The sequence below is a fragment of the Dermochelys coriacea genome, chromosome 4, assembly GCF_009764565.3.
Source record: "Dermochelys coriacea isolate rDerCor1 chromosome 4, rDerCor1.pri.v4, whole genome shotgun sequence".
NCBI lineage: Eukaryota > Metazoa > Chordata > Testudines > Dermochelyidae > Dermochelys > Dermochelys coriacea.
In genome coordinates, this window is record NC_050071.1 from 116028703 (window position 1) to 116056627 (window position 27925).

The following is a 27925-nucleotide window of genomic DNA, read 5'->3' on the forward strand; positions in this document are numbered from 1 at the left end:
TGTGAATGGCTCTGGAGCTTAGGTGGGAGATAGGCATCTGGACATCTAACATGAGGCTGCAGTGCACATGCTCAGAGGCAGAAACATAGAGGCAGAGGGAACTTTTACTGCAAAAACTTGGGAGCCAAGTGAGTTTAGGCACCTACAGCATTCAGTAGGAGTTTTTTGGGTTACAGTGGAGCCTAAAACTGGAACTTGGGCATCTTAGCCTGAGACTTAGGCCTGGTCTACACTGGGGAGAGGGTAGGCGAGCTCAGACAGTCTAAAGTTAAGCAACTTCAGCTACGAAAATAGCATAGCTGAAATCTACATACTTAGAGCTACTTACCACAGTGTCTTCACTCTAGTAGGTCTACTGCTGATTCTCCCGCGTCAACTCCACCTACGCTTCTAGCGCCGGTGGAGTATCGGAGTCGACGGGAGAGCGCTCGGTGGTCGATTTATCGCATCTTCCCTAGATGTGATAAATCGACCCCTGCTGGATTGATCGCTCCATAGGTAAGTGTAGATATGCCCTTAGGTACCCAAGTCTGGATTTAGGCACCAGAGTAGCTTTGTGGATCCCACCCTTGTTGCTTTCAAAGGACCAGTTTCACAAAGCTGAGTACAAGTATGCTCCAGATCAGCAGGGAGACACAGAAAAATGTATCTCCTAACTGGTAACTGTTTAAGAAGATTTTACTAAATGCCACAATTGAGAAAGAAGGCTGCACTGGTTAAAAAACCAGTCTGGCTTAGAATGAAAACAGCAATAAAAAATAAAATATATAACAAATTGAAAAAAGGGGAAGTAGATACCTGTGACTAAAAATTAGAAGCTAGAAATTGTAGAAAATTAATAAAGGAAACAAAAGGACACAAGGAGAAATCTATAGCCAGAAGAGTTAAAGACATTAGGAAGATGTTTTGTTTTGTATTGTTTTTTAAAACTATATCAAGGAACAAAAGGAACCCTAAAAAAGGTATAGGCCCATTAATAGATGGAAATGGTAGAATTGTCAATAGAGAAGAAAAAGGGAAAAGTGTTTAATAAATATTTGCTATGTATATGGGAAAAAGCCAGATGATGCAGTCATATCCGATGATGAAATACTTTCCATTACAATGATAACTCAGGAGGATGCTAAGCAGCAGCTACTAAAATTAGTCATCTATACATTAGCAGATCTGGATGACTTTTATCCAAGTTTTAAAAGACCTGACTGAGGAACACTCTGGACTTATTAGTGTTGATTTTTTTTAATAAGTTTGGGAGCACTAGGGAGGTTCCAGGGACTGGAAGAAAGCTAATGTGCCAGTATTTAAAAAGGGTAAACGGGATGACCAGAGAACGTATAGGCCTGCCAGCCTGACTTTAATCCTGGGAAAAATAATGAAACAGCTGATACAGGACTCTATTAGTAACAAATTAACAGAGGATAGAATAATTAAAATAACATGAGTTTATAGAAAATAGATACCATCAAACTAAGTTGATATCTTTTTTTTATGAGATTACAAGTTTGGTTGATAAAAGTAATATTATTGACATAATGTACTTAGACTTCTGTAAGGCATTTGACAATATTTTGATTAAGAAATTAGAATAATACAAAATCAATATTGCACATATAAAATTAATTAAAATCTGGATAAATTATAGGGCTCAAACTGTAATAGTAAATAGAGAATCATCATTACTGAGCGATGTGTTTCTAGTAAGATCCCACAGGGACTGATTCTTGGCCTATGTTTAGTGGTTTTTTTTAATCAATGACCTGGAAGAAAACATAAAATGATTACTCACAGAGTTTGCAGATGACCCAAAAATTGGAAGAGTGCTAAATAATGAAGAGAGCAACGCATTGATACTGAGCCATCTGGATTGTGTGGTAAGCTGGAAGCAAACAGACAATGTACATTTCAGGTCATACATCTAGGAACAAAGAATATAGGCCATAATTATAGGATAAGGGATTCTATCCTAGGAAGCAATGACTCCGAAAAAGACTTTGGAGTCATGTGGCATAATCAACTGAACATAGGCTCTGAGTATAATGCTGTGACCAAAGGGGCCAATGTGATCCTTGAATGCATAAACAGGGAATTGTCAAGTAGGTGTAGAAAGATTATATTACCTCTGTACCTGGCAGTGGTGTTACCTCAACTGGCATACTGTGTCCAGTTCCAGTGTCTACAATTCAAGAGGGATGTTTATATGTTGAAAAGGGTTCAGAGAAAAGCCACAAGAATGATTAAATGACTGGAAAACATTCCTCATAGTTGTAAACTGCATTGTGCTCTTGAGTCTATCAAAAAGAAGGTTATTGGGTGATTTGATCATAGTCTATATAAGTAACTACATAGGGAACAGAAATTGATAACATAAGGCTCTTCAGTTTGTCAGACAAAGATATAACAAGATCCAATTGCTGGAAGTTGAAGCTAGGGACATTCATATTAGAAATTAGGTACAAATTATTAACAGTGTGGGTAATAAACCATTGGAACAATATATCAAACATCATGGTAGAATCTCCATCACTGGCAATTTTTAAATCAAGATGGTATGTTTGTCTAAAAGAGAGATGCTCTAGTTCAGAAATTAATTCAGGGAAGTCCTATGTCTTGTGTTTAGCAAGATGATCACAGTCGTACCTTCCAGCCTTAAAATCTATGGAGTTATGTAAACAGCTGGGGAAAAGAAATGCTCCCTGCTGGAGCAAAGAATGAATTATAGTCATGGTGATTATAATAGTTCAACTGAAAGCTGTCCAGGACACTGAGATTAAAACACCTCTTTCTGCAGTAGGTTCCAAGGAGTCTTTTTAAGATTGGGAGTAGCCAAGGCCTCAGGTTTATGTACAGATTTATTGTTGCTTTGTTTTAATTACAGTTTGTGTTCGAGCTTTTGTGCATTTCCCCCCTTTAATTCTGTGATTACGCATTACTGGGGGAAAATGGAAAGGTTTTTAATAAAGACTTTTTTTCAAAAAGAAAGTTTTACAAAAGGGTCATTTTGTTGTTTCACATCTTACTTCATACTTGTTTCTATGTTAATTAAAATAACAAGGTTTGAGTATAATTCTGTGTGTCAGAGTAGATGTTAGTCATTATTAGTTTGTGGGCCGGTGTTAATTTTCTGTTAACAGAGGCTTGTGGTTAGAGCAAAGTACTCTTGAGATGAAAATATATCAAGTCTCTGGGGAAGTATTTTGATACTTCAGTTTCCAGTACCAGTCAGGAGCTGGAAGTACTTAGAAATGTGGAAGAAGAAGGAAAAGATGTTGTTGTTGTCGTCCTCAAGCCAGTCCTCCCATTCCTGATGTGGATCTTCAGTGTGAGTTGTGATGTGGCATGCTGGTTACACTATATGTTGAGGATAAAGTACACACCTCAATGTTTGTGCATTGAATCCAGGGCTTCAGCAAAGCCTATGCTGTTTGTACAGCATGCACTGAAAATTCTTGCTTAATGAAGTTTTTGCTTCAGTTGCTATGGTCCCCATCATCATAGTTAATTCATTGCCGGAAAAGAGAAAAGCAGAGAAATTAGAGGCCTGTTGTCATGGCGTAGGTAACACAAAGCTAATGAGAATATGAGACTGACACAAAGGAGGAACAAATATAAACCTATCACTCTTGGTCTCAGGTTACTTAGTACTTCAGGAAAAACAAGAAAGTTCCTGAGAAAAGGGAAATAAAAGCAATAGCCTAAATAATATACTCTGATAAATGGTGGAAAAATGATGAACATTAATTTAACTTCATTATTTCTATAAACCCTGTGTTTAATAAGTATGTGGAAGTGAGTTTTAACTATTAGGTAACTTATAAGCAGCAATCAGTTATTTGCAACCATACTTTAGAAAGGCTTTGGTTCCTCTGTAGGATCTCAAGTTATGGATTACCAGCAAGCCTTCCCCTGTTTAAGATGTTTTGGCTTTACACAAGGCTTTTCACACGCAGGGCTGGTGCAACCACTAGGCGAACTAGGCGGTCGCCTAGGGCGCCAAGTGGTTGCGGGTGGCCAAAAGTGCGCTCCAGGGAAGTGGTGGAGCGGAGGTGAGCTGGGGCAGAGGGCCACCGGGAGGGCCGCCTGCAGCAAGTAACGGGGCGGGGGTGGTGCACAGGGGAACTGCTCCCTGCCCCAGCTCACCTTTGCTCCATCTCCTCTTCTGAGCACGCCGCCCCATTCTGCTTCTCTCCCTCCCGGGCTTGCGTGCCAAACAGCTGATTGGCGCCGCAAGCCTGGGAGGCGGGAGAAGCAGCGTCGTCGTTGGCGTGCTCGGGGAGGAGGCGAAGCAGAGGTGAGCTGGGGAGGGGAGTTGCCGTATGGCTCCCCGAGGGGAGAGGGGGTGGCGGGAAGCCTTGGGGGGGTGGGGAGCTGCCGCGGGGGGCGCTTCAGAGAGGAGGGAGCGTGGGGAGCTGCCGCAGGGGGGCCCTTCAGGGCGGGGGGGGCAGCAGGGAGCTGCAACAGGGTGGGCGCCTCAGGGCAGAGGGCGGGTGCAAGGTGGAAGTTTCGCCTAGGGTGCAAAACATCCTTTCACCAGCCCAGTTCACACAGGTAGCTTACAATGCACTCTAAAGCAGTAAGTCAACTATCTTAATAGGAAAGATACATATTAACAGGATCTTCTTATTGTTTGTTATTTATTTATTTGTATTACAGAAACTTCAGCCGAGATTGGGGCTCCATTGTGCTAGGTGTTGTGCAAACACATAATGAGAGAGTTCCTCACAAAGAGTTTACAATCTATAGACAAAGAGTGGGAAGAGAACCGGAGGCAGAGAGGTGAAGTGAATTATCCAAGGTCACACAGCAAGTCTGTGACAGAATCAGGAATAGAAACGAGTTCTCCTGGTTCCCTGTTCAGTGCCCTGTCTACTACTTATGGTGAAAAGTGTTGTAGACAATACCAAAGAAACCCTACTCAAGAGAACCTTATTTGGTGACAGCTGTGCATCCCCATTGACTCTCTTCAGTATACAGTTGTGCTGTTATGGAAACTCTTTCCTCATATTCGTTTTTGGTGCTGGCCCTTTAAATATGACTGACATGCAACTGCCACCCAAAAATGGCAATTTAAGCAACTGGCAACTTGCTTCTTTTTCTTGCTGAAATAATCAATACATTTGGCCCAGCTGAATTTTAGTGAGTATTCTTCCTTATTTTTCATGAGACAATCTCATTTCCACAGCTCATGCATTGGGCTGCAAGTGTTCAAAGTTCCTTTTCCCCTCAGAATTATGTGAGTTTACATGTTTGCACACAGAGGTGCTCCAACAGTTTTTATAGTGGGGGTGCTGAGAGCCATTGAACCAAACTGTACACCCTATATATAATGGAAATCTTTTCAAGCCAGGGGTTGCAGCAGCACCCCCAGCACCCGTAGTTCTAGCACCTATGCCCATTAATATTCTATTGATAAAAGCTCTTGTATTCATTATTCTCTCTTTAGAAATGTATATTGATGGCCCATCCTTACAGCACCTGAGCACCTTACATCAGGTATCCACAAGATTACACAACATGGCAGCTCCTAGACATTCTCAGTATATTGTTTGCTGCTGCTGCTTTTTGGAAATGTGACCCCAGCCATATAATGTTCATATCTTCAGTTATTATTCTGAGGTGCTACCAGAATTTTCCTGAGGAATGCAAGCCAGAGGGGAAAAAATGATGATTTTTAATAGTTAAATACCAGCAAAAGATTAACAGAATCTAATGGGATAGGGAAAAAAAGGCACTTCTGTAGCCTCAGGGTGTTCCCCCTGCCAAGTATCAAGGGCTTGCTACGAACAATGGAGGTGATATAGCTTCTCAAAGAAAAGGTCACACTAATCCTTTAATAATGGAACATGTTAAGCAACCTAAATATAGAGATAAGTAACTGCCTAGAAATGTTTCTTACCTAGAAAAGTCTAGGGTGTCTTACCATATGGATAATGTATATATCATTGGAGTAAATTTCTATGTAACAGCCTAAACTTCATGTTTTTACATGGATAAGGCTTTTGCAATCACACATGATAGCTGGAATTTAGTATTAATAGCTGCAGCTGTAAATCCACTGATGCAAAATTGTCAGCAAGCTGTTCAGTCAGTTCTATTGATAGGGATGTAAAAATAAACCATTTACAGTTGTTATATAGTGCCAGCTGTTTCAGGCTGGTAAAATGCTGAATTTGCTTTTTTTGAGATCCAGAATATACTGCAAGTCTTGGGAAATACTGACATTTAATGGACTGATATTTAATATTCGTATTACTGTCATGAAATATTTGATTACCGTCACTCAAGAAGCTGCATTTGATTCTCTCTTGCTTGCTGTTTGGCTTGCCATCAGTGAACTGCTATTTATATTTGAAAAACATTCCAATTGGTATGTCAGGTGGGATAATACATTTAGCAAGAGCCAAAGCCTATCACAGTGAGACTGTGTCCACACTGGGGGCAGAACCATGGTAACTGTAAATATGTTTGAAGACTATTATTGCTAACAGCACTAATAAAGCTGTCCCAGAATTTAAGTACTCAATGTGGGCAGGGAATTTTATTTTTTCCCCTACAACTGTGTTAGCCAGCCCATGATATAGACTGTTATAACTCTCTTCTAGGTGGGCTGGATTATGCTGTTATAACTAGAACTCGGTGAAATTTTTTGGACAAAACATTTTGCTGAAAAATGCAAATTTGGATACACTGAAACATTTAACTAACATCATTTTGGAGAATTGTTGTAGTTGAATCAAAGAATTTTTTGGGAAATGTCAAAATGTTTTGGGAAATGTTTTGATATGTGTGACTAGCGTTGCAAGGGGATTTATTCACAAAATCAGAACTCAAACCTCCCCACTCCTTATACCAAAAGTCCCAGTGGCTAGGGCACTTCTTTGGGATGTGGAAGACCCAGGTTAAAATCCCTACTCTGGAGCAGGCAGTTGACCTGGGTCTCTTCTCTGCCAGTGAACACCCTAACCACCAAGCTAGGAGGGGTGACAGTTGGGTTTTAGTCCCTGCTCCAATGAATAATTTTACAAAGTGTAACAGCTTCTAAAGGAGGAGAGATTGAGGGAGAACTCTCCATCCCAGAATATTCTATAGACTGCTATTAGGGAACTCACACTGAATGAGGAAGATCTAGGTTCAATTACTGCTCCAAAGCAACCATTTGACCCGGGGTCTCCCACATCCTAGGTGGGTGCCCTGACAACCAAGCTTTTGGGTCTGGGGGTAGCAGCACAGTAATGGTTGGTTTGGAACCTGAACACTGGAAAATTGTGGCGATCAGTTAGATACAGAATAGATACTGCAAATCTCTCAATGACAAAAGGAAATGCCGAGGTTACAGGGAGAAAACTGGATGATTGAAGCATGCAGATTGATAGCTGAAGAGTGGCCATTGTGGCTGAGGAACTCCATATAATAGCCAGAAATAGTAATTTCTTTTTTCACCACAAGTTGTTGTTCACTTCAGTGCCTGGGAGTAGGAGAGAAATTAAGTATCATGAGAAAATAATGACCTTGGTACAATGAATCATTTAAGGTGATTGTAAAAGATCTCTTGGACCAGGTTCCTTCTTCGTGTAATTCCACTGAAGTAAGTGGAGATAAATCTGGGATCAATCTGGCATACATTGCTTTCTAGATTGTTTTGGAACTATTTTTTACAAAGAGGTACACGTTATTCACATAGCATATAATAAGTTTTAATCCATTTAATAGATGCTGCATGGATTTTGATGACTACAGGCTAATTATTTTATTGTAAGAGCTGGGCAAATACTGAGTATTCATTTGCATTTTTAAATGAATTCACTTTGGCCATCCTTACATCCATTTAGGGCTTGCTTTTCTGTGATTGTTCATGCATCGTATTTTAGGGTTTATGCTGCCATCCGACACCATAGTATATGAGCACCTTCCATGTAAAAATCAAGAGCAATAGCAGAGTCCCCAGCATGCAGAAGTAATTATGGAAATCAGATTTTAGTGTGTGCACACAGTTATGCATGAAAGGAATGAGGCAGGGACTGGCCCTGTCTCTCTGCTCCACATTTTTCTATTTTCTTATTTTGCTTTTTGCAAGTTCCTCCATTTCTAGGCCTTCATTTCTTTAGACCTCCTTTTCTCAGTTCCCTATTCTAGCCAATTAGATGAATTGCATTTGTTTTATAGCCTGGAATTGGGTGGGGGGAGGGGGAGGAGAAAGAGATCTCACCCTGTAGGATATAAGTAACTCAATTATTTAAATGAGTTATTCATACCCTAAAGAAGGAAAAACAAAGCCTTGTACCCCATTGTGTTTGTTTGGGGAGTGCTATAGCATTTTTCCTGCATGGTTTGTCCTGTTGTCCCTATGATAATTTCTCTTCCCTGCTCCACCCAATATTCTTATCTTCTCTTCATTCCTTATCATCTCTCCTCTGCTAACCCTTTCATTCCTTGTTTACTCTTGCTGTTCTTCCTGCTCGCACACTGCAAGGGAAGTACCACAAGAATGGAAGGTGTTTGTGATTGTTACTTTCATGATATTTCACTGACAAACTAATGTTTGGCTCTGGTTCCTTTTTAATGGCCCTTATAGTATCTGGGAAGAGAGGGGGACATGGGGAGAGCTTCCTGCTGGTTTTAAAATGGAATGTTCACCCAGCCCTAGTCACTAATAACTTCCTTGCACTTTTTATTTTGTTAATGAATATGGGGCATGATTCGGCAAGTGGCCGAGCTTCCCTTTAGATTCTGCTGCAGACAGCTAAAAGAGGAACATTCTTCATGAAATGGAACAAGTCTACCAAGACTGACGCATGCACATCATTCATCTCAATTAGGTTTGACCTAAAATTATTAGAGCTCTATCTTAAGAATTGACTCTTCTTTCTCAATTACGTGGTCTCATAATGTCTTACAATCATGAACTCTCGTGGAAATCATTTAAAATAGGAACGATGAGAATCAACTACTATTAGCAGGACATTTTACAAGAAATTCAAACTGATTGTTCATCTCTTCTTGCTCAACTTTGCTTTTACCCATTTGAAAAATATTCCTGACCAGTCTAAAATGAACACATTTGATTATGAAGCACTCGCAACCTATCAAGAAAAATGAAAGGAATTATTTTGGTCTAATATGAGTGTCTGATCATTACTGACTGGAAATCTCTTTACTAACATAAGGCATTAATACACATTACCAAAATTAAAAGTTAGAGCTGGGTGAATAGAGGAAAAATGTGTTTGCAAGAATGTTTGTGAATTCTGAATTGCATTTTGAATTAGTTATTTTCACATCTTTTTTGTTCTCTTTCTCTAGAGAATAGAGTGACAAATTTCTCATGAGTCGGAAGTGAATTTCAGGTCTGCAAGGGAGTGCGTTTAATCAAGAAACAAAAGTCAGTTAATGAGAAAACAATTGCTTTATTGCAAAAGCAGTTGTAGTTTATAAAGATGAGGCCAGCCAATCAGGGAACAGGAACAACACCATGTGACTTAAGTAATCAGTCATACAGCTCAGACAGTGAATTCTGAATAGCAAATACCTTTATTTGTGAATTACCTGTATGCTGGAGATTTTTCACGAGACTATTTGCTGAACACTTTTTTGAATAATGAATACTTTGGTAAAAATTGTGAACTTCATGGACAATTAGTAGAAATAGAAGCTAACTTCAAATAAGTTGTTTGACATTACAGATTCAACCATATTTAACAATATTCTGGTTTTCTAAAGTTGGTTCTAATATTAAAATTATAATTTTTTTACTTTTAACTCTTTATTGCATGTACTGCATTCAGCAGTGAAGGTAAAAATGTGTAGTAAAGAAATAAAAGATATACAATAAATTTGATAATTTCAAACATCTGTCATGTTCTCTCAGACAAAAGCACTTAAGCAAATGCCATTCAATCCATGGTAATAGGAAGAAGTATTCTGAGCTTTGTATGTTTCAGTTATCGCTTATGTGCTGCAGCAAACAGTGAAGGAGCTGTAGCTCACGAAAGCTTATGCTCTAATAAATTTGTTAGTCTCTAAGGTGCCACAAGTACTCCTTTTCTTTTTGGGTAGCTTTTGTAAACTCTACAATCTGGGAAATATCTTATTTTCAGATGGCAGATCTATTCATTACCATTTGAATTAAGCTTTCAGAAAAGCATTTGTGCCTTAAATAGGGCTTGGGCACATGCTTAGTGGTGTTGCTGAAGAGGAATGGATGCAAGCACATGCTTAAGTGCTTTCCTAAAGGCCCAAACCAGGTCTCATTAAAATCAGAGGCAAAATTCCTTTAGATGTCAATAGGACTAGTATTTAACCCTTACAGAATTTACTTCAGTGTATTCACTTTAAACAGTAGCTGACAACAAACAAAATTTGATCTGCTTTATTTTTGGTATAGTAAAGGTACTCCATAGCATACTGTGATGATGATATTCTATAGCTGGAAACACTAAAATATTATGCAAAACAGGGATTTAAGATTAAAATATGAAGTGTTTTTGTCTGAAGATAGCTTTGTTTTAGCCTTGGACATAAATCCACCAACATTCTTTTTCCAGGATGGAATCAAAACCAGACAGCTCCATTTCTAATTTCTTGGTCCACCTGCCATTCTTTTGCCCCAGACTTTTATGAAGTTATGAGGCATAAGAAATTATGAGGCTTGTGATCATGGTTCACGTTTATGCATTTGAGAAGTACAGTGGGAAACTATTGTAGTCCCATTCACACTGCACAGGAATGAGAATCTGGTGACTTGGGTTTTATTCTTGGCTCTGCCATTGATGCACTGTGCGACTTTGGACAAGTTACTTTATCTTGATGTAGATGCATTCCTGTAAATGATGTAGATGCATGCTCACCTGTGTAAAGTTGTTTGATCATCCTTGGATCTCAAAGTGTTATAAACCTGGAAATACTTAAGGGCCAAATTACATTTTCATATGTACACAAGGCTCGAGTTGAATTCAATGGGGTTGCTATGGAATAAGAATCAGAGTAGAATTTATCCTGATATGTATGCTTATAGAATCATAGGGTTAGAAGGGACCTCAAAGGTCATTGTACTTGGTGTAAATAAATATTTTTTTTCTTTACAGCAGTGATATCTATCTTGTGTTGACAGGGAATCTTCAAGAAATCAAGTGTATTGTATCTTTAAATGTACATTAAGGTTACACAAGGTTTTAATCAAGGCTGAAACGAGCCCAGTGTTTTTTCTGTTTGTACTGATATTTCTAATAGTGTCCAGCCCAAATGTGGCGATCTTGCAGCTCCCAGCCAATTAAGAAAACCATTAATATAAAATGCAAACCGTATAGCAGAATTCCAGGGAATTTGACTGCAGTGTTTAAATAGATGTTTTTCCTTTCAACAGTATTCAAAATGCTAGTAGCGTAGCTGTATTTAGGTTTTTATTTGCTGTAAACTCCCAGTCAGACACGTTTCAAGTTGGGGGTGGGGGGAGAACCTGCACGAAAGTTCTGTTTCTTTGAAAACTCTCCAACAGCATGAGTCCAGAGAGGTCTTCATAAAATGAAGAGAAATATGGAAGGGGAAAAACAAACAAACAAAACCCCAAATCACCCCCTTAAATGGCCTGTTTTTGTTCTGGGTTCACAAAATCACCATTTTCAACTGGTCTTCCCAACTCATAAAAATTGTCAACTTTCAGGTTTCCATTTTATCCCTCTTGGGCAAATAGCAAGTTCAAAAGCTTTTTGCAATCTAGCTCTGTTCACCAGTGTTTGGGTTTCTAATACAACTGGTACATCTCTAGCAATAAACATTACCAGGAAATTAAATTTCAAGGGAAGTTCATTCAGGCTACACTATTAAACACTGCATAGAATCGGCACCCAAATTCTATGCAGTGTCAGCCAACTAGAGTCAATATTTCTTTAACTTGTATTATACCAAAATGTCCTGGTCACCAGAATGCTCTTCAATACCTATTCTTTTATTTTCTCTTTAGTCCTTTGCCTCCTGGTTTTCATCTGTCATCATCTCTTTAATAGTGGTAACTGGATGGTTGTATTGGCCCAGAGTTAATGCTATCATAATGATCAGGGGATAGAGCAATTAGATAGAATGCCAGGGTTAGTCCATTAGTTGATAGGCAAGGTGGAGAAGCCATGTAAAATAGATGAATTATACTGAGTTTATCATTCTTAACTGAGGCCTGGTCTACACTGGTGCAGGGGGAATCAATCTAAGTTACGCAACTTCAGCTATGTGAATAATGTAGCTGAAGTCGACATACTTAGATCTACTCACAATGGTGTCTTCACTGCGGTAAGTTGAAAGCTGACGCTGTCCCATCAACTCTGCCTGGGCCTCGAGCCTTGGTGGAATACATGAGTCGACAGGAGAGCGCACGGCGGTCGATTTAGCATGTCTAGACTAGATGCAATAAATCGACCCCCACTGGATCAATTGCTGCCTGTCGATCCAGCAGGTAATGTAGACAAGCCCTAAGTAACGTGCATGTACTATTAAGTCTTCCTGGAGCTGAATGTCTTCTCATATCAGTGACATGGTGTTATTCCATAGTCTAATAGAGAGTTGCTTTTGATTTACAGTGGTGTAAAAGACAGGAGAATCAGGCACTCTGAATTTGCTCTGTCAGTTGTTCTCTTGTGGTACTGTTGATTAGACATGACAAAACTTACCTGACTACCTACAGGTACTGTACAAACACCCCTAACTAGGGCAAACAGAAAGCTGTGCCCCAGCCATTTCTGCAGACTTCACTGTTTTAACGGGAAATGAATTTCTGGTGTCTCTATGCCTCTTATTCCACTGCCTTTGTGCATCACTCTTTTGGCAGTTTCTCAGGTCAATGTCTTCCCAATCAAACAAATTGGGGTGGAAATGTACTATGGAATAGGCACTCAACATGAGGATGAAATCATACAAAAGCCAGACAAAGGAGCAAGGTAGGACATCCCTGCTTCTCCAATGACCTTCCCTCACTGCGCGAGTTGCCTTCTTATATCCAGTACCATCCACAGTAAAATCTCCTATGGGAGAAGTTTAAGGCAAATGGATATGAATAAGCCAATAGTGGATCAAAACTACCTCTGCCTCCCAGTCTTCTTTCATGAAGAAACACAATCTCATACCCAGAAGCTGGATTCAGGAACTGGCATTTACAATGGGCATGTACATATAACTAAGGGAAGGAAGATATAGTATGATAGACCCCTACACATTAACTATTAATACAAATATTTTAGAGACATGATTGCAAAATTCCCACTGATTCTGGAAGTATAAATCAGTGGACTCTTGCAGTTACTTCTGTGGCTTTTCAGAGGCTCTGAAAATGTGACTAAAAGTCACTCTGAAAGTCACTAAATTTAAACCCAGACCAAATGGCAGATACTCCAAAATTTAGGGCTTGGCGATGGCCAAGCCTGGAGTTTTGGCTTGGGCTGTTATAACTATAGGAGCCACTAAAGTATTCAGATCACATATATGCTTTCATACAAAAGTACATTAAAAGACTATTAAGGTTGACAAGTAAGGCATTCAAAAGCTAGGAAGTGCCAGAATTAAGGTTTTCTGTGCAACTTTCTATTCTGCCCTCTTGTTCATGTGGATTAATGATATAATCCTTGATTTACATAATGACATGCTCTTTTTGCCACAAGAACAGAACTAGGATTGTGGCTAGGGGTATGTAGTTCACAGTCCTGTGTGCTCAGACCACTAGATAGCCCCCTTGTCTGTGCAGTAGCTTTGTACTATTGGTAATAGAGCAGCAAAATGCCTACAGACGGGCAACTACACAGCTCTTCCACCAACAAATACATGTACATAAACTTCTCAAATCAAGTGCATTCAAACTTTGCAAAAGGCCCACTGTTTTGAGTTCTCTTATTTCCCTCTGAGGTTACTTATGGGGCAGATCAGAACCTTCCATTCTGGAAGTGCAGGATTTGAAGCTAAAAATGTAGTTTGTGCTAGGCTTATTTTAAATATTGATGCTAAAAGTTACCCAAGGTTGTTTGAGGTTAATCATAGATTATGTAACTAGGCAGCACTAAGTGACTCGCTGATTGATTTCTCCACTTCAAAGGAAACCTGTTTTGTCACTGGTGAAAGGACTGATCCATTTTTCCTCTTCTCATTTGTAATGTAACCTGGGAGATTGGTGATTTAGAAAAGTAGAGAGAAATTAGCCCATCAGCCATAAGCAAAATTCATTTCTAATTAAAGACTATGAATATGGGTCACACTTTGCAAGGAGGAAGCGCAAGTCAAGCACCATTCTTCTTGATTTGTTCCAGGTCATTGTTTTTCTCTGTCTGGCTGCAGAACACTAATGGACCATCTTGATAAAAATTCACTTTTGCGTCCATCTGTTATGTTGCACTTTTAATGTCAGTTTTACCTAATGTATCTTGATATTCTCCCAGAGTCCAGCTGCAAGCACAACATTTTATTAGACTGAAATCTCATCCCTTTTGATCCTCCAAATGAGAGAAGAGCCTGCAGATAATTTTCTTTGCAGCATTGGCAGTTTTAAGTTTTAGCATATGTTAGCATAATATATTCATTCAATGCAGTTTTCAAGCGCAGATGACATTCTGAAACAATTTTCCAGACACTGCAGTGCGTCCCCATAACCCAAGTTGTTTATACTGGCATTAGTAGGGATATTCTATAGCAAGAAACATCAAAGTCAGTAAGGAAGATCTTTCATGCTTGAAGAAATATTGGTAGCGTATGATGGGATCCCCAGGGTATCACCTGGAAGTGGGATACTGCTGTGTCCCCTTAACTCTACACCCTGTGCTGTCTCTCACAATGCTTTGCTAGTGACAAGCAGCAAACCCCTCTAGGTGCTGATATCACTCAGCACAACATGTGGAGCCACACAGTCAGCTAGATGGCATGAATGCTTCCAGAGCCACTTACAAATCAAACAGAGAAAGGCACCAGTAAATCTCTTAAGCCCCCAGCCTTGTACCCCAGAGGCCTGACCAGTGTAAGTTTATTACCCAGTCTGCTCCTCCATCAATGTGGAGAGGACATACACGAGCCTTTGTAAACAGAGCTGAGATTTCCCAAGAACTTCAGCCAAAATACACTGTTTAAGGTAAAATATAAAACAGATTTTAAGTGATTATAAGTAGTAAGCACAAAAGGTTAGAGATAATTACCAAAGAAAATAAAAGGTAAGCACACAGGCTAAATCTTAAACCTTATTATACTAGGCAATATTTAGATCAAGCAGTTTTCTCACTCCACTGGAAGTTACAGTTCTTAATACACAGGGTTCCTCTTTTAAGCCTCGGACCAGTCTCCTCAACTGAAGTCTTTTTCTTCCCAGCATTCTTGTTGCTTCCAGCATAGGTGGCGGAGGAGAAAGGCCAAAGCATGATTCCACTGTCCCCTGTTTTATATCCTGAGTCCAAGTGTCTGGAAGACTCTAGTCCAGGCCTGACTGTGGGCCTTGCTGAGCCAAAGGGTGGCTGGTGTGGTCTTGTGCAATAGAGTCATAGAGTTGAGCAGTCCCATGGTGTGGTGCTTGCACAACTGTCCTTGAATTGTAAATCCCTTGTTTACTCTTTTCCTGCTAGTCAATGGCTGGTGATGAGCCATGTTGATTTCACAGGAGAACTAGCATTAGAGACTCTCAAACTTACAGCATATTTCAGTAACAACCAAAGAGCAAAATCTCATAACTTCATACATATTAATGATATACATATTTGGACAGAACAATGAGATTCAGCAGATCATGACCTTTCATATGATATCTTACATGGCATGCTTTGTATGAAATATATCATATTTATATGACGCGGTGAATATGGGAGTTTGAGGGTGCTGTTTTGATGTACAGAGTGCCGTATGGGCACATGAAGAGGACACTAAAAATGTTCTCCCTTCCTTTTACAAATGAGTGCTGATGAACCTCCACTAGCTTAAGAGTCTTACAGTGCCTCAAAATAAGGACAAGATTTTGACCATACTGACATGTTATTGAAAATAACTAAGTATGTAAAATATATTGGTAACAATGAAGATTTTGATGAAAATGGCCCTCAAATGAGAATGATCCCCAAAAGATATTTAGGCATCTCACTCCCATTGAAATCAATGGACTTTAGGGCATGGATCCACATAGGGACTTAAGCATTGTGACACTGAAAATCACAAGAACAACAATGCGATCCACAAAGCCTGGTTTACATGCCTTGAAGCAGGCACTGCACCCTGGGCCTCCCAGTGTGTCCCCTAGCCCCCAGACTGTAGACTCATTCTCACGCTCTATCTCTCTGGCCTAATGACTCTTTAATTATTTAATCCAAAGTGGAACAGCTTCAACAGGAAAGACTGAGGGAGGCCCACACCAGACTATCCCATAGCTCAGTGGCTGGAGCACTCTCCCCAGAGGTAGGAGATCTCTGTTCAAATCTTCTCCCCATCAGACAGAGGGAGAGAATTGAACTTGCGTCTCCCATGTGCCAGATGAGTGCTGTAACTACTGGTCTGAAAGTTCGAAGGTGGACAGGGCACCACTGCCAACAGCCACATTTTGATATGTAGGCACTGCCTACAGCATAGGCCCCACAGGCAAGATACGTGGCTGAACACCTAGTTCCCCCCAGTTTGTGGATCACTTGCTAGGGCGTAGGTGGGAGACAGTTGTCTGATTGCCTAGAATGAGGCAGCAGAGCACATACCCAGATGTAGAAACTTAGGCACCTAGGCAACTTTTAGAACTGAAATTTAGTCAGAGTTTAGGTGCCTGCAGGTTTACACAGGAGTTTTGTGGATCACACTGGAGTCCAAAACTGGGATTTAGGTGCCAAAGCATCTTTGTGGATCTGGCCCTAGGTGCCTAAATACCTTAGAAGATCTGGGCCCTTCTGTCTACAGAGGAGAAGCATGGTCTAGGTTAGGGCTTTTTATTGTGGTAGCACCTCAAGGCACCAGCTGGAGCTTAAAGGTCCCCACTATGCTAGGCAATGTACAAATATAAAATAAGACGGTCCCTGCCCCAAAGAGCTTGCAGTGTAAGGATCAGATGAGAGACAGCAGGTGGATGCAACCAGAAGAGAGAATCACAAGGTGACAGTAAGATGATTATCGGAGTAATCAGCGGAGGTCACAGCATGCCAGTTGCCTCACCATTGTCAACTGTTTTATAGGCTTTATGGTATTTGTGTTCTATTCCTGGCTTTGCCACTGTCTTGTTTTGGGCGAGTCATTTAACATTTCTGTGCCTGTTTTAGTATCTCCAAATAAATTTGTTAGTCTCTAAGGTGCCACAAGTACTCCTTTTCTTTTTTTCCAAAGTGAGTCATGCTCCTATATAACTCACTGGAGAGCTTTGAAGGTTAGTTTATTATAGATTCATAGATACTAAGGTCAGAAGGGACCATTCTGATCATCTAGTCTGACCTCCTGCACAGTGCAGGCCACAGAATCTCACCCACCCACTCCTATGAAAAACCTCGATTATCTATCAACTGTATCTTGAGTTTTTCCATAGCACCCACCACCATCATAGTGGACATTAGTGTATATGTAAGTTGCTTTAAGATACTGAGAAGAAAGGTGCTGTGTACTTATGATTTAGTTTTTGATGTAGTTGGTTGTGTTATTTGTATGAGTTATGCCTTCTCTGCAAAAGTCACCCCAACTCTGTGTGTGGGAGTGGCATTCTTGAAGTGCCATTATTCTATGGAGAACACACAGGACACCTGCCCATACCAGATGTGTGCCTCCTGGCATGTACCTTTTCCATCCCATACAGTTCTGACAGCTATACTTAGAGCACGTTTCACATAAGGTTGTGTATTTCTGTAGATTTTAAATCTTAGTGAGGCTAATGCATCTTGATTCCCTTACTTGGCAACAGTCCTATTCTTTGCTCAATTTGGTTTTCCCCCTGGAATTAATCATCAGGAATATGGAACTTTGGATAAAATTTTCAAAAGCACCCTGACTTTCAATGGGCATAAGTGCCTTAGAAATCAAAGTGCTTTGGAAAATGTTACCCTTTGGAAATAGAGGAAGATGGAGATGACTGAATATCTTACTTCTCCCCTAGACTGACTCTTAGCATCATGGAAGGAGGAAAGGAAACAGAAGTAGCCACAGCAGCTTGATTAAGCCCACTGAGCACAGAAAGTAAGCACAGGTAGACAGGCTCATGCTCATTGTGCTCAACCAAGCATGCTTAAAATAGAAGTATGTTTGTTGTGGCAGGGGTGTAGCTCCAGCTAACCACCTGAGTCCAAGCCTGCTGCTCCTGCTGCAATATCTACATTGCTATTTTAGTGAGTTAGCTCAAACAGAGCTAGCACAAGCCTCTCTACCTGGGCTGCAGTGTAGATATACCCTAGATATGGACATCAGAATAGATACTAGTCGGGAAAAGTCTTCATTGCCCTCTAGCTCATGACACTAAAGATTACACACTGTTGCTGCTAGAGTAATAGTGCTATTCCAGACTAATTGAATAATTACCTTCAGCTTCTGTAGTTCCTTCCCTGTAGTTCCAGTTTGAGAAGGTTTTCACTTTCTTTTCCTGTACCACTGATGTGGTGTTTAAAGATTTTGACTATTGTAGCTTGAAGGATTGACAATGAGAGAAACTTCAGTTTCCCCTACCTTTTCCCTCTGCTGCCCTGCTCCTGAGCCATGAGAATTTCCTCACCATCCCTTTGTTTTTACCAGCTCATCAATTCCACAGCTAAGTTTTGCCATCAACCTTGGTGTACAAGAATGTTACCTTTGCAGACCTTACTCCCTTCTGAATCTCTCTAGAGAAAATATTCTCTTGCATTCAGTCATGGATAGTATATTTTATATATTACTGAGAGTCTGCAGCACAGTTTAAGACCAATAAAGTAATTGCCAATCTTTGTAAAAAGCACCTGTACTGAAAGGCCAGATTTCAGTCTCAAGAGCATGGTGTGTATATTACCAGAGGGTTTGAAAATTCCTCTATTGTAATTGCACACAAATACCCAGTAGTGCATTTTTCAATTTATGCAACTATACACATTGCACATCTGAGATCAGGATCTGGCCCTGAATTGAAAAGGGATTAGACAAGTCAATTTCAATTTCTCCATAAAAGCTCAGGTTCCTTGTGACACTAATAGATTCTCTGAGTCATATCTTTATATATATAAACTGTTGCTAGTGTTCTCAGACATTTCAGAATAAAAATAAATCAGTTTTAAAGTCATTTGTAAAAGGAAATGCACCATCTCTAAAGCACAGTTATATGTTGTTGTTTTGGTTTCTTTATTAAATGAAGGGTACAACAAAAGGCTGAAAGGAAATCCTTTTACAGAAAGTTGGAAGGTAGCATAATATGCAAATAAGTTGCCTTTAAGGTCACTTTTATAAGGTAAGGGCTGAAAATCTCTGTTCAGCAAATTAAATGTAAGGCAACTTTTCCGGGATGTTATATAACATTCAATCTTAAATTGTTGGCTTTTTAAAAAGGAGTCCTGTCAGTTTGTTGTTGCAGCTTTCGTTTTGAGGGGTCTCTATAAACCTGTGCTTTGGAGATGGTATGTTTCCTTTTGAAAAATGGCTTTAAAACTGATTTGTTTATTCCAAAATGTACTGGGACACAAGTGATGGTTTATAAATATGAAGGTATGACTCAGCCAATCTATTTGCATCAGAGGAGCCAGAGGCACTGAATTAATGTTTATTTAGTGCTTTGGAGATGTAAAGAATGGTGCAAATGATTATTGTTAGTTGCTATTAATAACCACACTAATCTGGGTGGGAAAGAATGTTATGGTTAGACCAAAAGAATCCAGAGGCAACTTAGAAATCTAACAACTGTGTTTCTTGAGAGAATAATTCAAACTTCATAATCAAAGGAAAAGAAGGTGGAAATAGAAAGTGCTAACCTATTCCCATTTTCCTTGGACACATTGCACCAATTAGCTGGAGAAGGAGTGACATCACCAACAGTGGATTACAACATGCCGCACTACATTGCTCAATACCTCCATTAGCTGAGCATACTCAGGAGGCTGGCCAATGAAACCAAATAACTACTGAGAGATAGTTGACATTCAAGGGACTGATGATACATAGTGACTTTTTTGCATGTGACACCAGGAAAGAGTTGACTATTTCTCTGTAGTTGTTTGGTTTCATTGGCCAGCCTCATGAGTATGCTCAGCTAATGGAGATATTGAGCAATGTAGTGCGGCATGTGGTAAGGATTTCTACCCTGGGTGATGCTTGAAATCCTCTACAGTTCTATTTTTAACCCCCTGCCATCTGAAACTTTTCAAGTTTCTGTAGTGGTAATTGAAGTTTAGGGATACAATTGATGATCCCCTTGGTAGCTCAGTCATAGGTAGTATCAACACACATTCCAATTCCTGACAGACAAACATCAGAAAAGACAAATGTGAGAGGATGCAATTTTCAAAAGTGTCTAAGTGCTATTGACTTTCAATGGAACATAGGCTCCTAAATCACATAGGCTCTGTTGAAAATGTTACCCTGAATAATTACCAATTACGTTTCTGATTCAGGAAAATATCCCTTTTCGAGAAGGAAACTTACACACATGCTTATTTCTAATTATGTGCTTAAATTCCATGTTTATTGAATAGGGATTAGCTTAGATGCTTCCCTGAATCATGCTTTAATATGATGCAAAAATTCAACAGCTCATTTGTTTGACTTTTACTTGCTCTTATTTCAATGATTATCCTGTTCCATTACATTGATGAGTACCATGTGTTTGAGACAAAACACTAAAATTCACAGCAATGAAGTTTTACTGACATCAGATATAAAGCCCACTTATATTGGTTATAGAGTATAGTATATCAAAAAAGTATGGATTTGATGTGTCAAATGCCACAAATGTATTAATTTTAATAAATCATAACTCATACATCTTTCCAAATTTTTGCCATGTTACTACAGGTCACCAACATATGGGACCTTGTTCACCAAGGCAGACATTCACTTCTAACAATATATTTTCTTTATTTATTGAAAGCCTTTAAAGACTTTTGGCTATACAACACCTACACTACCGCTACCAAGGTGTAAACAACTGATATCACCCCCAACTTTATGCAGCCTATCTGGTTGCAAATGTACTTGTCCTATTCTGTAGCCCTTTCGTTAATATTAGTGCAAAGCTTATAAGATCTCCTAACCTACCTAAAGATTTCTGATGTTGCTTCATAGATTCATAGATACTAAGATCAGAAGGGACCATTCTGATCATCTAGTCCGACCTCCTGCACAGCGCAGGCCACAGAATCTCACCCACCCACTCCTATGAAAAACCTCACCTATCTCTGAGCTACTGAAGTCCTCAAATCATGGTTTAAAGACTTCAAGGAGCAGAGAAGCCTCCCTCAAGTCACCCATGCCCCATGCTACAGAGGAAGGCAAAAAACCTCCAGGGCCTCTCCAATCTGCCCTGGAGGAAAATTCCTTCCCGACCCCAAATATGGCAATCACCTAAACCCTGAGCATATGGGCAAGATTCACCAGCCAGATACTACAGAAAATTCTTTCCTGGGTAACTCAGATCCCATCCATCTAATATCCCATCTCAGGGGATTAGGCCTATTTACCCTGAATATTTAAAGATCAATTACTTACCAAAATCCCATTATCCCATCATACCATCTCCTCCATAAACTTATTGAGTAGAATCTTAAAACCAGATCTTTTGCCCCCACTGCTTTCCTTGGAAGGCTATTTCAAAACTTCACTCCTCTGATGGTTAAAAACCTTCGTCTCATTTCAAGTCTAAACTTCCTGGTGGCCAGTTTATACCCATTTGTTCTTGTGTCCACATTGGTGCTGAGCTTAAATAATTCCTCTCCCTCTCCTGTATTTATCCCTCTGATATTTATAGAGAGCAATCATATCTCCCCTCAACCTTCTTTTAGTTAGGCTAAACAAGCCAAGCTCCTTAAGTCTCCTTTCATAAGACAAGTTTTCCATTCCTCGGATCATCCTAGTAGCCCTTCTCTGTACCTGCTCCAGTTTGAATTCATCCTTTTTAAACATGGGAGACCAGAACTGCACACAGTATTCTAGGTGAGGTCTCACCAGTGCCTAGTATAAAGGTACTAAAACCTCCTTATCCCTACTGGAAATGCCTCTCCTGATGCATCCCAAAACCACATTAGCTTTTTTCACAACCATAACACATTGGCAGCTCATAGTCATCCTATGATCAACCAATACTCCAACGTCCTTCTCCTCTTCCATTACTTCTAATTGATGTCCCCAACTTATAACTAAAATTCTTGTTATTAATCCCTAAATGCATAACCTTACACTTGTCACTATTAAATTTCATCCTATTACTATTACTCCAGTTTACAAGGTCATCCAGATCCTCCTGTATAATATCCCGATCCTTCTCTGAATTGGCAATACCTCCCAGCTTTGTATCATCTGCAAACTTTATAACCACACTCCCACTTTTTGTGACAAGGTCAATAATAAAAAGATTAAATAAGATTGGTCCCAAAACCGATCCCTGAGGAACTCCACTGGTAACCTCCCTCCAACCTGACAGTTCGCCTTTCAGTAGGACCTGTTGCAGTCTCCCCTTTAACCAATTCCTTATCCACCTTTTGATGTTCATATTGATCCCCATCGTCTCCAATTTAACTAATAATTCCCCTGTGGCATGGTATCAAATGCCTTACTGAAATCTAGGTAAATTAGATCCACTGCATTTCCTTTATCTAAAAAATCTGTTACTTTTTCAAAAAAGGAGATTAGGTTGGTTTGGCATGATCTACCTTTTTTAAAACCATGTTGTATTTTGTCCCATTTACAATTGACTTCAATGTCCTTAACTAATTTCTCCTTCAAAATTTTTTCCAGGACCTTGCATACTACAGATGTCAAACTAACTGGCCTGTAGTTACCCGGATCACTTTTTTCCTTTCTTAAAAATAGGAACCATATTAGCAATTCTCCAATCATTCGGTACTCCTGAGTTTACAGATTCATTAAAAATTCTTGCTAATGGGCTTGCAATTTTAGGTGCCGATTCCTTTAATATTCTTGGATGAAGATTATCTGGGACCCTTGATTTAGTCCCATTAAGCTGTTTCAGTTTCGCTTCTACATCAGATATGGTAATATCTACCTCCATATCCTCATTCCCATTTGTCATGCTACCATTATCCCCAAGATCCTCTTTAGCCTTATTAAAGACTGAGGCAAAGTATTTGTTTAGATATTGGGCCATGCCTAGATTATCTTTTAACCTCCACTCCATCCTCAGTGTTAAGCGGCCCCACTTCTTCTTTCTTAGTTTTCTTCTTATTTATATGGCTATAGAACCTTTTACTATTGGTTTTAATTCCCTTTGCAAGGTCCAACTCTACTCGACTTTTAGCCTGTCTCACTTTATCCCTACATGTTCTGACCTCAATTAGATAGCTTTCCTTGCTGATCCCTCCCATCTTCCACTCCCTGTATGCTTTCTGCTTCTTCTTAATCACCTTTCTAAGATGCTTGCTCATCCAGCTTGGTCTACAACTCCTGCCTATGAATTTTTTCCCCTTTCTTGGGATACAGGCTTCCGATAGCATAAATAGAGCCTTCTTTTAAAACAGATATCAACTGGCTACAAAAAACCAATCCTTGGCAATCCTTGTTTAGAGCTAAGCATGTACTTTGGGATGTACACCAGTATTAATTCCATTAGTACCTTCTTTTGATGATCAACAAGGCCCACATGTGGAAATATATCTGTCTAGTAGTTCACACCATCTGGCTCCAATTCAAGAAAACATCTCAGTTCAGGAAAGCATTTCAGTGGGACTTACACAAGCTAGAAGTTAAGCACATGCATAAATGCTTACATGCCAGATATTTTAGAAGTCTTTAGGCATCCAAAGATGCAGATTGGCCCCCAGTGGGATTTTTCAAAAGCATGTAGGCATCAATTTCAATGAAAGTCAGATACCTGGGCCCTTTTGAAAATCCCACTAGATACCCATCTGTAGCTTTGGGCTCTTAAACACCTTTAAAATCTGGTCCTTTCTGAATAGGGAAGGACTTCACCGCATGCTTCTATGTTTTCCTGAATTACAAACTAAGGTTGTTAACCAATTAATTTGCCTTAATTCATTTTTCTTTCTGAACTGATAACACATAAGAGAAAGCTCCCAATCCTTAAACCACAATTCCTAACAACTCCTGAATTCTAAGCCCAGCTCTGAAATTGTAGCCTACCAAGGCTTTAGGAATACCACTTCATTTCTCTGCCTTGGTATCCATGGCTGTCAGATTGTTGGGTGTCTTTCCATCAACTTCAGTGAGAGTTGGATCAGGACCTTAGTTAAGGTGAAATTTTCAAAAACTGAAGTTTTATCGTTGATTTCAATGGGAGCAGAGTTAGCCCAATGCTGAGCACTTTTGAAATCCCACCCTTAATGTCTGTAAAGTGCTTTGAAAATCTATATATATGTAAATACTAATTATTGTTAGAGCATACATCTGCCAAGAAAAAACAAAAAAACAACCCCTCTCCCCCTCCTTAAAGACAAAGGAAGGTGAATAGGTAGGTCAGGATCCAACCATAAGTTTGATATTGAACAGTTCTGTATGAGATATTACCATTATAGTAAATGATCCACTGTGGTTTCCCAATCCCTACCTTTTTACCATTGTCAGAAAAAAAAAAGTGGGGAAAAAAATCAGATATTAAGGGGAATTTTATCAGCTTTACTCAGACTTTTGATTTAACAAATCTTCAGTTACTTGGCACTAATGAGCAGTGGCCTTCAATTAATTTTGGATCAGTCTTGCAGCCAGTGGCTTTCAGATTACCCGAAAAGAGATGTATAATACAAGACATGTTTTCTTTTACTATTAATTGCAGAAAAAGAATATCAGGGTTCTGGTTTAGGGTTTTATTTGTATTCCAATGTCAGTAATGCTTGCTTTGCCAGGATTATTGCTTTTACATTTATATCCTTGTATCCTACCAGTATATAATGTCACAGAAATCTATCCACGCCTAATATAATACTGTACTATCCACAAATTGTTTTAGCAGATTTTTAGAAGAGATTATTTTTTATTGCCTATCATTGTTTGTGTTAGTGCAAAAAATTAGAATGTACATTTCTATAAAGGACAGAATTAAACTGCTTTTGGTACATTAAATCAACTGTACAAGTTTTGCAATTTCATGCTGGTTTGTGACCAAATGATTCATCCCTGTAAAATGCATGTAACAATATTAAGCTATTTTCAATGGTGACAATAAGAGGTGTTTTCTACTCATGATTGTTATTTAAAAGTCATAAAGTTCTAAAGAAAATTATTTGGGGATGAGGGATATGGCTTGGAAAACAGATCTGCCCATAATCACAACTTTATCTTTCTCTGTGTGCACAAATGCAGGTTTTGACCTGTAGTGGAGGATTCTAACTTAACAGCTAGTTAATCCCTGAGACATGGCAGGGCTTTTGGTGTTCTAGGATATCGCTTTACCTCAAGTGGAGGGCAGAGATGGTCCTGAACCAAAACCCTGAGTATAAACACACCTTAACTATGGGAAATTTCAGAAGTAGACCCAAATTTGGCAACTGACCCTCACCTTAATTTTAGTGGAGTTTGGAGCTGAACTTTGTAACTCAGGCCCTGTCTAGCAACAGGCCAGCTAAGGTGAGAGGGCCTACTGTATGCTCACACAGACTTCTTCACCCACCCCATGCAACACCTTTTATAACTTCCTCCCAAACCCTGTTTTATGACCTTATTACTGCTGGGTTGGTGGACTCACCTTTCCTTAGACTTTTTTTCCTGAGAGCAGAGCCTCATTTGTTCTGAAGGATGTTCAAAAAGCTAGTTGTGCCCTCAAAACAGTTCAATCCCAATTATAGTGGGATTTACATTTAACATTGCTTATTTGAGGAGACAGGAGAGAAATACATTTTAAAAATTTGCTATCCATATCTAAGGGTTGATATTGCTGCCAATCACCACAATATCTGAGTACCTCACACATAATTGCTTGATTTTAGACAGTCCCTAGTGGACTTCATGGAGCTATGTTCCTTTTTCAGCTTGTTGCACATTAATGATGGGATTTCAAAGGGCCCTAAAGGACTTAAGTATTCCACTCCCAATAAAACTGAATAGTATTTAGGCACTTACCTCCTTTTAGAGATTCCATCCTCTTTCTTGTGAAGAGGAAAGCTGAGTAACTGTTACTCTGTCTTAGGAAACATAAGTAGTAGTGGTGGTGGTATTCTTATGTGCTTTTAGCAGTCTTTGTGCATAGCTTCCCCTCCTCTCCCTATGGTTCTCTCTAAAAGAGTGGTTCTCAACCTATTTACCATTGTGGACTGCATATGTAGCTCTCTATGTGTTATGTGGGTCGCATCCACACAATATATATCACCTGTATGGCCCTGAGGCTGTCACATAGGCTGCAGCTGCGTGCCGTTTGGGCCTCAAGAGGCCCGCGGGCCGCAGGTTGAGAACCACTGCTCTGAAGTCTATGTGGAATATGTAGCTTGAAATTGTTATGCCGTTGTTTTCTGCTGTGTACCATCTTTACTTTTCTGAGCACTCCACCTGTGCTGAGAGACAGCTGCCATTTTTTTCTCAAAGCTGCTGAAGCTTATTGCATGAGAAACACCCACCGCCCCACCATGCTCTCTTAGAGGCTTAGTTTTTATTTCTTAGTCTTGTTTTCATCAATCTATCATAAATGAAAAGAGATTCCCTGCCTTGTGTGAAAATGTCAGTGGATTCAAAGATTTCAAGGCCAGAAGGGACCATTGTGAGCATCACCTCCTGTATAACACAAGCTGTAAAACTTCCCCAAAATAATTCCTTTTGAACTAGAGTATATCTTTTAAAAAAAAATCCAATCTTGATTTAAAAATTGCCAGGGATGGAGAATTCACCACAGCTCTTGGTAAGTTGTCTCAATGATTATTAACAGTCACTGTTACAAATGTGTGCCTTATCCCAGTCTGAATTTGTCTAGCTTCAACTTCTAGCCATTGGATCATGTTATATCTTTCTCTCCAAGGTCACATCAGGGACCTGACTGTGTACTTCCTTACCGACAATACCACTGTGATGTACTCTGTGAACAGATGGGGAAGCACTCTTCAACATGCATTGTCAGGAGGCAGTCAGGTTCTGGCAGTTTTGTATCAGGGAAAATGTTACTCTCATGGCTGATCATTTACTGGGCATCCAGAATCCCCTGGCACATCACCTCAGCAGAAATTTCTCCCTTTATCCTGAGTGGTCTTCTGCAGTCCATATTTACAGTTTGGGGCATCCCAACAATCAACCTGTTTGCCATGAAAGTCAACAAAACATGCCATCAGTTTTGCTCTTGAGGGGGTCTGAGTCTGGGCCCTCTGACCAATGCTTTTCACTTGAGCTGGGAATCAGCACTCCTGTATCATTTTCCTCCAGGTCATTCTCAAGCAGAAACTGTATGGTACCAAGCTCATTCTCATTGCTCCAGAGTGACAGAGACAATGTTTACAACGAGGATGGAGCAGGTTTATGAAATGCTGCCAGCATTGGAGGCTATCCTGGTCCACAGATCTGCGCATTCCTTAGCCACAGGGCCTGTGATTGCTGAGACTTTTATTTCCCCTTTGTTATTTACTATCACTCCTGCATTGTCTTCAAAATAGAGGAACACCCCGTCTTTTCTCCGGTACGATTTCCGCTGCCGAATTACCACTGCCAGGTGCACATTCTTCCTGAGCTCAGGCTTGCCCTTCTTGACAGTAGCCATGGCCACGTCGCCTACACCAGGAACTGGCAGCCTGCTCAGGCACCCCTTGCTTCTTTGACCACCTAATATTACCTGTTCAGCCTCCCTTTCCTTTTCACCCTGACTTCCTCACTCAGCCACACGGTCACATTTTTGCATCCAATGCTCAACTATGTGCAT

At 39.9% G+C, this 27925-nt stretch overlaps 1 long non-coding RNA gene across 1 annotated transcript; it reads right to left on the minus strand.

The window, feature by feature from the left end:
* Positions 1–3950: 3950 nt before the first annotated feature.
* On the minus strand, positions 3951–27805 carry LOC122459926. Its single transcript, XR_006280912.1, has 3 exons — positions 27509–27805; positions 11931–11945; positions 3951–3961 (listed from the first exon to the last, which is right to left on the minus strand). It is a non-coding gene; the product is annotated as an uncharacterized LOC122459926 (long non-coding RNA).
* Between the last annotated feature and the right edge of the window lie 120 nt (positions 27806–27925).